This window comes from Ictidomys tridecemlineatus, chromosome 4, assembly GCF_052094955.1.
Source record: "Ictidomys tridecemlineatus isolate mIctTri1 chromosome 4, mIctTri1.hap1, whole genome shotgun sequence".
Taxonomy (NCBI): domain Eukaryota; kingdom Metazoa; phylum Chordata; class Mammalia; order Rodentia; family Sciuridae; genus Ictidomys; species Ictidomys tridecemlineatus.
In genome coordinates, this window is record NC_135480.1 from 164,113,922 (window position 1) to 164,126,306 (window position 12,385).

Below are 12,385 nucleotides of genomic sequence, written 5' to 3' on the forward strand. Positions count from 1 at the left end.
TTTGACTGTGATCAGACTTATTTATAAATTCAATGTGAAGACTGACACATTTCATATGCTATTTGTATTTTAAATATATTGGAAATGGTACAATTAAAATATCTGAGCTTAAAGAGTGAAGAGATACAGATCCAGTTAAGAAATGATGTTTGAGTGCACACATATTTTTAAAAGTTATAAAAGGAGAAGAAGCAATATGAACTACTTATCTCAGTGCCTGAAAATACGCAGGAAGCAAAAATAAGACCTGCTAAGGCTGGCATATGAAAAGGACTTCATGAAATGTTAACTTAACACATTTGAAATCATATTATAATTAGTATCGGGTGAGCTATAAAATGTTCCTAAAAACATCTAAAAGTTAATATGATTTTTTTCCCTCTCTCACTTTCTCACTCTCATGCTCTTGCTGACGTCTTCATATCACCAAGTAGGAAGGTCTTAATTGAAGATGGTGTTCCTAGAAAGTGTACACCTTGTCAAATTGCAGAATGTTACCACCCAAGAGGAATTTCTTCTCGGTTACAGAAGGTCTGGGGTCAGGTTTTGTGCATGACTGCAGCCCTTTACATGGTCCCCATAAGTGTAAGGCTACCAACAGGGAAAGAAACATTCAAGGTATTCATACAAGTTTATCTTATAGCTTGTAATTTTGAGACATCTAGGGAAAGGAATGATACTATAATTACCAGCAAGAAAAATTCTAACAAGGTACACACAATTTGTTCCCTTTTCTTGTGACTCAATTTTTCTGACTCACATTTAGCATAATTCATTTCCTTTTAGAGAAAGTGTCAGTATCATTCTTTTCAAAATATTCCTTCTTCAGAATTCCCCTCTACATTCAGAAATGACATACAATAGCAATAATAGCAATAATTATAGTAATAACAATACCATGTATTTAGTGATTCAGGATAGAATGATTGATGTTGAAGATAATTATTGCTAGCATATAGTAAAGAAAAACTGGTTTGTTGGTAGGTAAGAAGCATAAGATATTTGGCAACTAGTGAAATGATGAAATATGTTTTCAAACACAACTCATTAGAACCAGAATTTTGTTATGCAGGAGCTTGCAACAGAATACTATGAACTTTTCATTTTAACGTGTCTATCATTTATCTTAGTTCTTGTCACACAGTAGACACTTAATGTGGTGCTTAATGTGGTGCATTTTATTAGTAGTGACTGAAAAGTAACTTTCTGGAATAACAAGAGTTGAAACATCCTAGAAGAATTAAGGACTATTTAACTCCTGAGAGAGAGAGATGGGGGGTGGGAAGAGAAAGGCTTTGAATCAGAACTAGGTAGAGAAGGGCAGGATCAAGGCTAAGTTAAAGTACCAGATCAAAAAGTCCTTTAAACCAACAAGAACAGAAGGATACACAAAGAAAGAGTGGTAAGTACAAAATCAAGTCAGGTATATACAAGAGCTTATCATTAACAGATACTAAAAAAATGTAAGAGAAGGACTATGAGATTAGCATTAAACCATGATGGATGGTCGAAAAGTCACTCAGATCCAGTATTTAGATATAACTTCTTTGGAGGCACACAATGACAAAATCAGAGCCGAGCCAGGTGCAAATGGGAATTAAAATAATGGAAAATAACAACCCAAAACTAGTACTACTACATTAACACTAATGAGTGATAGCCATTCAACAGGAATAAACAATATAAAAAACTGACAATAAGTTTGTAAAATTTACTATTACAAAATTTCAGAAGTAAATATTACCTGTTACATTTAACTGAGTGTATAATTTTTACTTTTCTAAGTAAATTATATATAATCCAACATTTTAGTAGTTACTAATGTAATCAAATTCATAGCATCTTCCTCTTGCTTTGTTGTTACTCTAGTATCTATAATTATCATTAAATATTTAATCATAGCTATTGTCATCATATGTCTAGCTGCGTTTTCTGTGAATGAAGGCCGTTGGGACAGAGGGAGAGGAAAGGAGAACAATGGGAGAGAAAGATGGTGAAGCATGAAGACAGGGAATGACCTCTGCATATATCTTTTCCTTCTGATAGGACCACAAAATGTAACCAATGAAGCTTTACCTCAGAGAGTAATACCTTCATTGAATAAATTTTTCCTATATGACCTTACAATTCTACTAGTAGTTATCTATCTGGGAGAAATAAAATATAGCATCCACATAAAGATTTATACATGAATGTTCATAGAAACATTACCCATAAACATTAAAGAGGGAAACAACTGGGTACCTATCAAATGATGTGTAGGTAAACATGTGATATGTTCATATAATGCAATACAATGAAGAAATAAGGAGAAATAAAGTAAGGAATACAATATTAACACATGACATGGGTGAGTCTTTAAATATTATGTGAAAGAAGTCAAACACAAAGCACTGAATATTATATGATTCCATGTCAAGAAAACTAATATTTGGATAAATAAATTAGGTCCATATGCAAGGGTAACTATTGTTTCCAGAAAATTCTTACCTAGAGTAGTTTACCTCTCTCCATATATATTTAAAAAAGATATTTTTGTATATAAACATTAACCAATACACTGTAATAGGCACTGGTCAATCCTTAATCAAAAATAAATATTTCACAGGGACTGAATCTATATCTCTTCAAAAATATTAAAAGAAATAATTATTATAAATTAAGACTTTAATGTAAAAAATTTATAAGGTGGACTATTATTATACAGTATATTCAATCAAGTATGTTAAGCAAATTGAAAACATAAACTTTCATTTTTTTCTACCAAGTGCAAAAATTAATTTTGAAATATTTTGATTTTAGTTTTGTTATCTCAAAGAAAAAATTTCACCCTCACTTATTAATTTCCAAAGCTAGTCATCCAAAAAACAAACAAACAACAACAACAAAAACCAAAAAAAATCTTACTTATAAACAAATAAAATAGTACAATGGAGAGAATAGAAATAAGGTAAGTGTTATAATAGTAGAATTTACTGTGTATTTCCTATCTTATATATTCTTAACCTTGATGAAACAAAATATTAAAGATCTATAGACTGAATAACCGGAGTTTTATATAACTTTAATGATTGTGTACAATTCTATAACCACTTTATCACCAAGTTTAAATATAGTGATATTTTTCCACAATCATGATTTAAATCACTTAATAAAAGTTTTTCTGTGTCCTTACACCATTTTAGGAGACCATGAATAATTCAATTTCTTTATCTCTTCCAGATATCCATTTTGAGCTAAAATAAGTGAAAAATCATCAGAGGGAAAAAGCTAATATTTTTCTAAATAATTCTACTAGTCTCTTTGCAAATTTAGAAATGCAGACAAGAGTAAAACAATGTATTCAAATTTCTTTAAACTTAAAAAATTCCAATATGACCTTAATTATTAAGTACACACAGTTGTAATGACATGTTCTATATTTAATTTAGTATTTTTAGACTGTATGACCTTTAATTTGGCTTTCCATGGAGTTAGTTCTACCTTTCTCATTGTTTTTTAAATTATATTTGATTTTTTTCCATTATTATGTCTTTTGTTGCAGAATATACATATATAAATAGGGATCATTCTTTTATTTGATGCAATAATCTACTACTTAGAGGTTAATTTTGTATGGGTATGTGCTGGTGGGGGTCAACCCCTGGGCTTCACATATTTAAGCAAGTGTTCTACCACTGAGCCATATCCTCAACCTAGAGAATGTTTCTTTCTTTCATTTTCCCAAAATAAATTCCAAACAAGTCTTTATTGTAAGTCAGTATATCAGTAAAAAATATTACTTTACATTTGTTTCTTTTAAAAATTATGGTTAAAGAAATGTAAAAACATAAAATTTACCATGTTAATCATTTGTAAATATACAGTGCAATAGCATTAACTGTATGCTCCTTGTTATGCAACAGGTTGCTACAACTTGATCTTACAAAACTGAAACTCTATACTCATTGAACTAAGATGCCCCTTTTCCTTTCCTTCCATCCCCTGGCAACCACTATGCTCCTTTTCTTTTCTAAAATTTTGACTACATATCTCCATAAATGGAATTGTACAATATTTGTCTGTTGTTTTCTGGGACTGGCTTATATCATTTAGTACAATTTTCTAAAGATACATTAATGTTGTAGCACGACAGGATTTCCTTCCTTTTAAAGGTTGAATAACATTCTATTAAATATATATATATATATATATATATATATTTTTTTTTTTTTTTTGATCCATTCATCCATCAGTGTATGCCTAGGTTGTTTTTACTACTTGCTAATAGTGCTGCAACAAACATGGGTGGGCAAATATCTCTCATTATCCAGGATTCCATGATTTTAAATAAATGTAATTGATGAAATAACATGGCAATTCATTTTTAAGTTTCTTTTAAGGACCCCCTGAATTCATTCTATAGCTACTGCAAAATTTTATACTCACACCAGCTGTGCACAAAGGTTCCACTTTCTCTGTCCTTCCTAACACTGATTATTTTCTACTTGTTTATTTTAATTACTGATCATCCTAATGGATATCAAACAATATCTTATTGAGGCTTTGATTTGAAAAAAATTCAATATAACTGTGGGCCATTTTTCTGTCTTCCTTAGAAAAATGTCTACTTCAACTTCTTTGTGCATTTTTAATTGGATTTATCTTGTTACTGCTGAATTGGAAGACTTTTAAAATATATTCTGTATATTAATCTCCTAACTAAGGAATAATTTGCCAATATTTCATTCTACTCTGTAGGTTGCCTTTACTCCACTTGATTGTTTCCCTTGGTGTACACAAGTTTTAGACTTTGTTATAGTCCTATTTGTCTACTTTCCTTTTATTGCTTGTGCTTCAGTGTCACATTGAAAATGTCATTGATGAATCCAATGTCTATAAAGCATTTTTTTGTGTTTTCTTTGAGACATTTTATTGCTTCTGGTTCTACAATTACATTCTTATTCCAGATTAATTTTTGTATATTGTGTGAAAGCCAACATTATTCTTTTGCATATGGATAACCAGTTTTCCTGGTACCATTTATTAAAGAGACTGTCCTTTAGCCATTGTGTAGCCTTTGTCACTCTTGTGGGAGCCAACTGACCATATATAAAGGAGTTTATTTCTAGGCTCTCATTCTGTATCATTAGTTTATGTGTTTGTTTTTATGCCGTGATGGTACTCTTTTGATTATTGTAGCTTTGTAATATGTTTTGGGATCAGGAAATATGAGACTTCTAGCTTTGGTTTTCTTTTTCAAGACTGCCTTTGATAGTTGAGGTCCTTTGAAATTTTATATGAATTTTAGTATTGTTTTTGCTAGTATGTAAAGAATATCATAGGTATTATGATGGGAATTGCACTAACTCTGTAGATTACTTTGAGTAGTGTGGACATTTTAAACAATATTGTTTTCCAATTTATAAACACAGAATTACATTTTGTTTATTTCTTTCTATACTAATTTCTTTCAACAATACTTTCTTTTTGTTGTTGTTTTTAACTTTTTAGTTTATAAGTCGTTTGCTTTCCTTGTTTATTTTGTTCATAAATATTTCATTCTTTTTAAGGCTATGTAAAAGAAATTGATTTTTAAAATTTCCTTTTTATATTGTCCATTGAAAGAGTATACCAATGCAACTGATTATTGATTTTGTATGACACAACTTTGCAGGCTTCATTTATTTTACAAATAAGAAGCTTTTGTTGTAGAATCTTGTGAGTTTCTCTACATGGTGTCATATCTCCTGTGAAGAGAGAATTTCATCTCTTCCTTTCCAATTAGGATGCCATTTTTTCCTTGCCCATTACACTTGCTATGACTTTCAGTACAATGTTGAATAGAAGTAGCAAGAAGTATCCATTGACTTTTTCCTGATGTTAGAGCAATAGCTTTTAGTTTTTTTATCATGGAATGTGAGGACATTCATATAAGGCCTTGAATGTGTATGTTTTCACTTATAATCTTACATAAAACATGGAAGAAGCAATTAAAATATAAAAACTTTCATTTTAGTAAAAACAAAACAGAACATATTTTCTATGAAATGAACAGAGATTATATCTGCAATATACATGCACACCGGGATCTCATTCATTCTAAATTTTTAAGAAAAAAAAAATACATGTATTGCCACTTTGGTTCAGAAAATAATGGAGTTAATTGCCTAATTTGAATTCTGAGTTTCCTCAGAGTTTTCACTATACACTGATTTTTTTAAAACGAAGATAATAATTCCTCTCCTAAATATCAACCTCATTTCTCCTTTTGGGATTGACAATGTACACCGGTATTTTAATATCCTAGGATTTGCTATTAGGAAAGAGAAAACATTTTCAGGGCTTAATGTGCATATGTTATGGATATCAGCTAATATTCTCAGTAGGGAAGGGCAATTGGAAAATTCATGGTTTATCCTTCTGCTTATGTGTTTTACAAAGAGCTAAATGCTAGTTTATCAGCCCTTATGCCTTTGATCACAGGTGTTAGCATATGAAAGTGGGGAATAATCTTGACTCCCTGACATGAAATGCAACTTGTGAAACTCAAACCTACTTGTGAAATTCAAGAACTGATTCATAGATTAATGATCATTAATGGCCTATACATGAGCAACCTGTTAGTTAAATAAAGGATATGTGTAGTTGGAAATATAAACAGAGAATTTATGAATTTCTCTGCTACTTTTCTTACTGTGTACTTTAGTTGGTACTGTGGCCTCAATTATAGCATATACTGAATAGCTAATTTTCTAAGACACTACCAAAAAGATTAGAGGTTCTATATCCCAATAAAGCTTAATGCTTAGCAAGCCAATGCCATGATTAATTTTATGAGTTTGTATTGAATTCATTCTCTAAATTGTTTTTTGGTTCACATAGATTTTTTTTTTATATTTTGCATCATTGTTTTGCAAAATATAACCAGAGACAGAAGTCAGAGAAAAGTCTGAAATGTAATTAAATTTGGGGGATTTTCCTTTTTGATCATTCAAGTTCTATGCCCTATTGGAAGACTGAGTTTATTATATTGCAAGATAATTACCTTAAGAGGACTTCATAAAGAAGCAATATTTTCTGGGAAGAAATTAGTCACCCTTTTGATTAATACAATAATTAGGAACAACTTGTCCAAGGCAAGTTTTTGTGGTATGAATAACTTTTTTTTTCATGTGGATTCATGATATAATTCTAGTTAAAGAAACATTTTTATCAACTTGGGTTTTTTTTTTTAATTTTGCTTCTTAAATTTTCTACATTCAACTCAAATGGTGTAGGAGAAGAACACTGAATTGAGGAACTTCAGGCTATAAAAACTTATCTTTCACTGGTTTTGCAACTTATTATTAAAAGTCTAACTGAAAAACTCTCTCTAGATTTTTGCTCTACAACATTATGGTTATGGTACAGCAGCTTCTATGCACCCTAAAGTTTGTTAGAAAAACAAAATCTTAAGTCTGACCTTAAATATGAAACACCCATTGTAAACCATGTATGTGTAAACAAATAAAATAAGCTATTCAGAGATTTTTAGTATGCATGAAACATGTTATTATGATAGACACATCTATTTAATATCAATGAAAAAATCTAAAATTTATTATTATATGGAGTCTTATAGCATGACCTTTTATTAAAAATTGGCTAAATTTTATCAGTATGTTTTATTAAAAATACTTCTTTACATCTTTACAGATATTTTCTCAGGTTCAAAAACTAAATTTTCTAGTTCACAAATATTAATGTATTTGTTTCTTTCAGTTTTATTCTTGTTTTTAAAGTAATTCATGAATTATATTTTTTAAATTTAAGAACAATATTTATCTCTTATGTTTATTAATCTCATTGTAATTAAAACAACACATTATGATCATGTTTTCCTCTCAGTGCATAAACTAAAATAGCAAATGGTTTATTTAAGTAAAATACAGATAAAATTATTTTTTACTTTAAATTCACAGAATGTATTTAGATGAACAAGCTGGGGCTCTATCAAAAAAAATTAAAGAAAATAGAAATATGCAGAATTCAACCAGAGATTTGTAGAGAACTCAACCACAACTTTAGTGGTTATGTGCAATTCAGTTAAGACCCTTGTTTATTCAAATTAGAGAAAATAATTATTTCAGAGTCTGAATGGAAGCATTAAGAAGTTTCAGAGCCAAATGGAAATATATTAAAATGTCTTTGGAAAACCAGAAATACGAATGCAAGTTAGAAGAGAAATAAAATAATTGAAACATTAATGGTATTTCAGGAGACAAATCAAATAAAAGAATTATGATCAATTAAAACAGAAATTTAAAAAATCAGCTCTTCATAAATTGTATGGAATTGAGGTCCTCTGATGTCACAGAAACTGAAAACAATGCCTTACTCTGTCCATCAGTGTTGTAGACAGAATCATCTGACAGGAGTATTAAGATTTAAATTGCAACTACCATAATCTCCATCAGTAGGAAAATATATCGTGTGACTTCCTTAATGAAAGGAAATTGTACAGAAGAAAAAGAAAAAAAAAAGACTGGCTTTATTATACTGACTTTCACAAAGACTCACATTTTATTCTTAAGTGACAAAAGCAAATTTCAGAATAATGTGGTTCATATGATGCTTTTTATAAGAAAAAGAAGAATGGAGTATAGTGTGTATGGAAAGGACACAGGGATTTGTACATCATGACTTCTCTTGATTAACCTCAGTAGAGTTGTGTGATCTTCCCAAATCCTTCTTTATCCCCTTGTTTAATGAGTCATGACAGGTATATATTGCTTGTGAAATTTCTAGAAGAAACATAAGTTATTCTTAAACTATAGTATTAGAAATTAACCTAAACCTAATCAAGTTATTAATATAACTATGAACTTATAGAAATATAAGGGATAAAACAACTGATCTTCAAAGTGCTACTAAACTAAATGTTAAAAAGAACTAAACAAATGGCTGAAGATATCATATCTATATGTTGAGAGAATCAACATCATTAAGGAGACAATCTCTGCAAATTTATCTTTAGACTCACCGTAGGTATTGCATGCATATGTATTTTTTAAGCTGATTCTAAAATTAATTTGGAAATTAACAAATCTTGGATAGAATTTTTTCTAAGTAACAAAATTGGGAGAATTTACATTACCAAATTAGATACTTTACATACTTATAATAGTGTTTTTCTAGTTCAAGTGCAAAAGTGTTACTGCAATTCAGTGGAACATAGAATCTTTTCAACAAATTATGTTAGATTAACTGGATATACACTTGGTAAAGTAATTACCTCACACAACACAAAAATTTATTTACAATGGAATCATACATGTAAATGAAATGTAAAGAAAGCACATAAAGAAAACAGGAGATCTTCATGATCACTGGTTAAGAGAAGCTTCTTAAATAAGACATAACAAAAAATCCATAGAAGTCATTAAATACAATGAATAATGAAAGTGCAAATCAAAGACAAGAAAGAAACTTGCCATATATTCATGTGTTAGATTACTATACAAGTATATAAAGATGTCTTACAGGTCATTGAGAAAAAGATGTATAATATAATGAAAGACCCAGAATTTCTGTTTTCTACCAATATGAAATAAGGGAAAACTTGTTCTCTTGCTTTAATCAATTATCAACATGTGAAACAAATAGAATATGAGATATTCAGCTATATAAAGCAACTACACAAGTAAAACATATGAAGCAACTACATGTACTGAAAAACATCTCCAGTCACTTGGTATTTAAACATTGCAGGACTACAATCTTAAGCAAAGGGAAAGAAACAAAGTAAGTCTTACGATGGTGTTGAGGGCCACAACCAAGTCAAGATGGCGCCTGGCACTTTGCCAGGGGGAGTGGTTTGTGAGGCAATGACAGCGAGCCATTAAGATGATGAGGATTCCTTATTGGCTGACTGCTGTATCTAGATGATGTTAATTAAGTTAAGCTGTGTGTAATTAGTTAAGTATCTATACCTCTGCTGTCCGGCAATAAAACAGCTCCTGCTACCTTGGGTGCCTGCTACTTTGAGTTCCCATTCAGTTCCTGCTGAATTCACTCGCAATAAAGTAGTTCCCACTTGAACCTTCAAGTTGTTGGTCACTTCCCGGTTATTTGTGCCCAGCCAGACTGCGGCATGATGGCACCAGCTTAACACCTAGAGACATTTTCTAGGACATAGGATAAGGAGAACCAAACACAGAGAATGGGCAGCTCACCCAAGTGATGAGTATGAAATTGTAAGTCAGGTTGTAGATAACTGGGATTTAGGAAAGAGTTCTGGAAATGAGAAAATTACACAGAGAGGGAGCTCAAGGTACCCATGGAAACGTTCTTGTGCTTTTGTCTATGGACTAGTTTACAAATGAAATGCATAAAAAATACTTAAGTTCAGGGGGAAAAAAAACAGGAGTAAAAACTTTTTTCCAAAGATTATTTAAGGCTGAAAGTAGTTCATGTTTCCAATTATTCACAGTCTAAATTGTTACATTAAAAAATTATGCAAATATCCAGGCACACAACTATAATCCCAGTGTCTCAGGAGGCAGAGGCAAAAGGATCTCAAGTTCAAAGTCAGTCCCAGCAACTTTGTGAGGCACTTAGCAACTTAGCAAGACCCTATCTCTAAATAAAATATTTTTAAAAAGGGCTGGGGATTTGGCTCAGGGGTTGAGCAACCCTGAGTTCAACCCCCAGTACCAGAAAAAAAAAAAATCAGACAAATTAAAAGTTAATTAAAATAAGCAAAATTGAAGATAAAGAAACAAGAGATAGAACAATAAACAAATAGCAAGAAATAGCAAGATTATAGGTTTAATTCAAATATATTGATTGTACCAGTATACGTAGATAGTCTACACACCACTAACTTTAATATAAAGGCATGTAGGCATGAAAAAAATACTATGTAAAAACTAGTCAAATAAAAACAGGGCTAGTTATATTTTTGTTTTTCATCTTTTTTCTCACTGTGACCAAAATATCTGACAAGAAAAAGTTAAAGGAGGAAATACTCATTTTGGCTCATTTTTTTTTAAGAGAATTCAGCCAAGATTGTATACAGCTCTAAGGCAGAAACATTATGGCCGAAGGCTGTGGCAGAGAAAAGTTGTTCAGCCCATGGCAGCGAGAAAGCAGAGAGCAAGCCAGAGATGGAGCGAGAATAACAGTATAAGCGAGGCAGATCAGCTCTCATAGGTAGACCTGTAGCTTAATTCTTTTTTCAAAAATGTATCTGAAGCAAATATGAATAATGGCAAGATTTGTTGTATCAGTGGACAAAATATTGCTTGCAATGTTTTGTAACATTTAAAAATATTTGGAGCATTTTATATTTGTAAGGAAATTTAAGTATTTTCTCTCTGAAATATTTAATAACTTTGAAAAAGCTTAAAAAGTTTAAGTGACTTGGTTTTCATTATAATATTCTTTTCAGAACAAACCTATCATGGGTTATTACGTTTGGAAGATAATTATATAATTGGTATCTTCCTTTAAATTTATCAATACAAAGGTCTTATTCTGCTTTTTGTGTTTGTCTACCTGTTGTCTAAAGTTTGTTTGGTTAACTGGTATGGCTATATTGCTTTTTAACATTTTTCCTCTTTTTAATTTTTTTTAATTTTATTTTTCATTTTGGATGATTTTAACTGATTTTATAAGTCTTATTTAAGTTGCCTTTGAATATTTTATCTTCTTTCTTAATTTAGATCCTCTATTATAAATATACCATTTTCATTTTGTGTATACTGACATTTTTATTGGGGTATTTTTCATTGACTCATTCAATATCTCATTCCATAATATTCCCACTGCTAATTTTACCTACTTATTATAATATCATTTTGTCATCCTTTTTTGTTATCATTAAATGGGAAAAACATTTTGGAACAGAAGCAGTGATAGGGCTTACTCATACCCTGAAGGATACTGAACACATCTTCCTCATAGATACACCTGCACAGACTCTTCCAACCTCCTACTGCTAATTTCTGAATTCCCAACAAAAGTGAATCATCTGATTTTAAATGTGTTATGATGAGTAATCTAGTAAATGTGGACATAAAAACCATCTTCATAATCCTACTTATACTACAATACACTGAGATATTGGAATGATATTTCATTTATACAGAAAAAAATTTCAATCTCTCTGTGAAAAAATACATGATATTTATCCTCAATCTCATGTTTTCTTTTCCTTGTAAATCCTGCATAATAGTTGACATATGCACACACTGTAATATACTAGGGGAGTAGAGCATACATGCAGATAATTTAGAAAGAACTGGGACTTGGGAAACACATTCTCCAAGCAACCTGGTCTAAGAAATTCAAGACTTCTACCAAAAATTCAGTGAAATCCTGTAGGGTAGGACCTCTGACTCCTGCATTATTGTTTCCATAG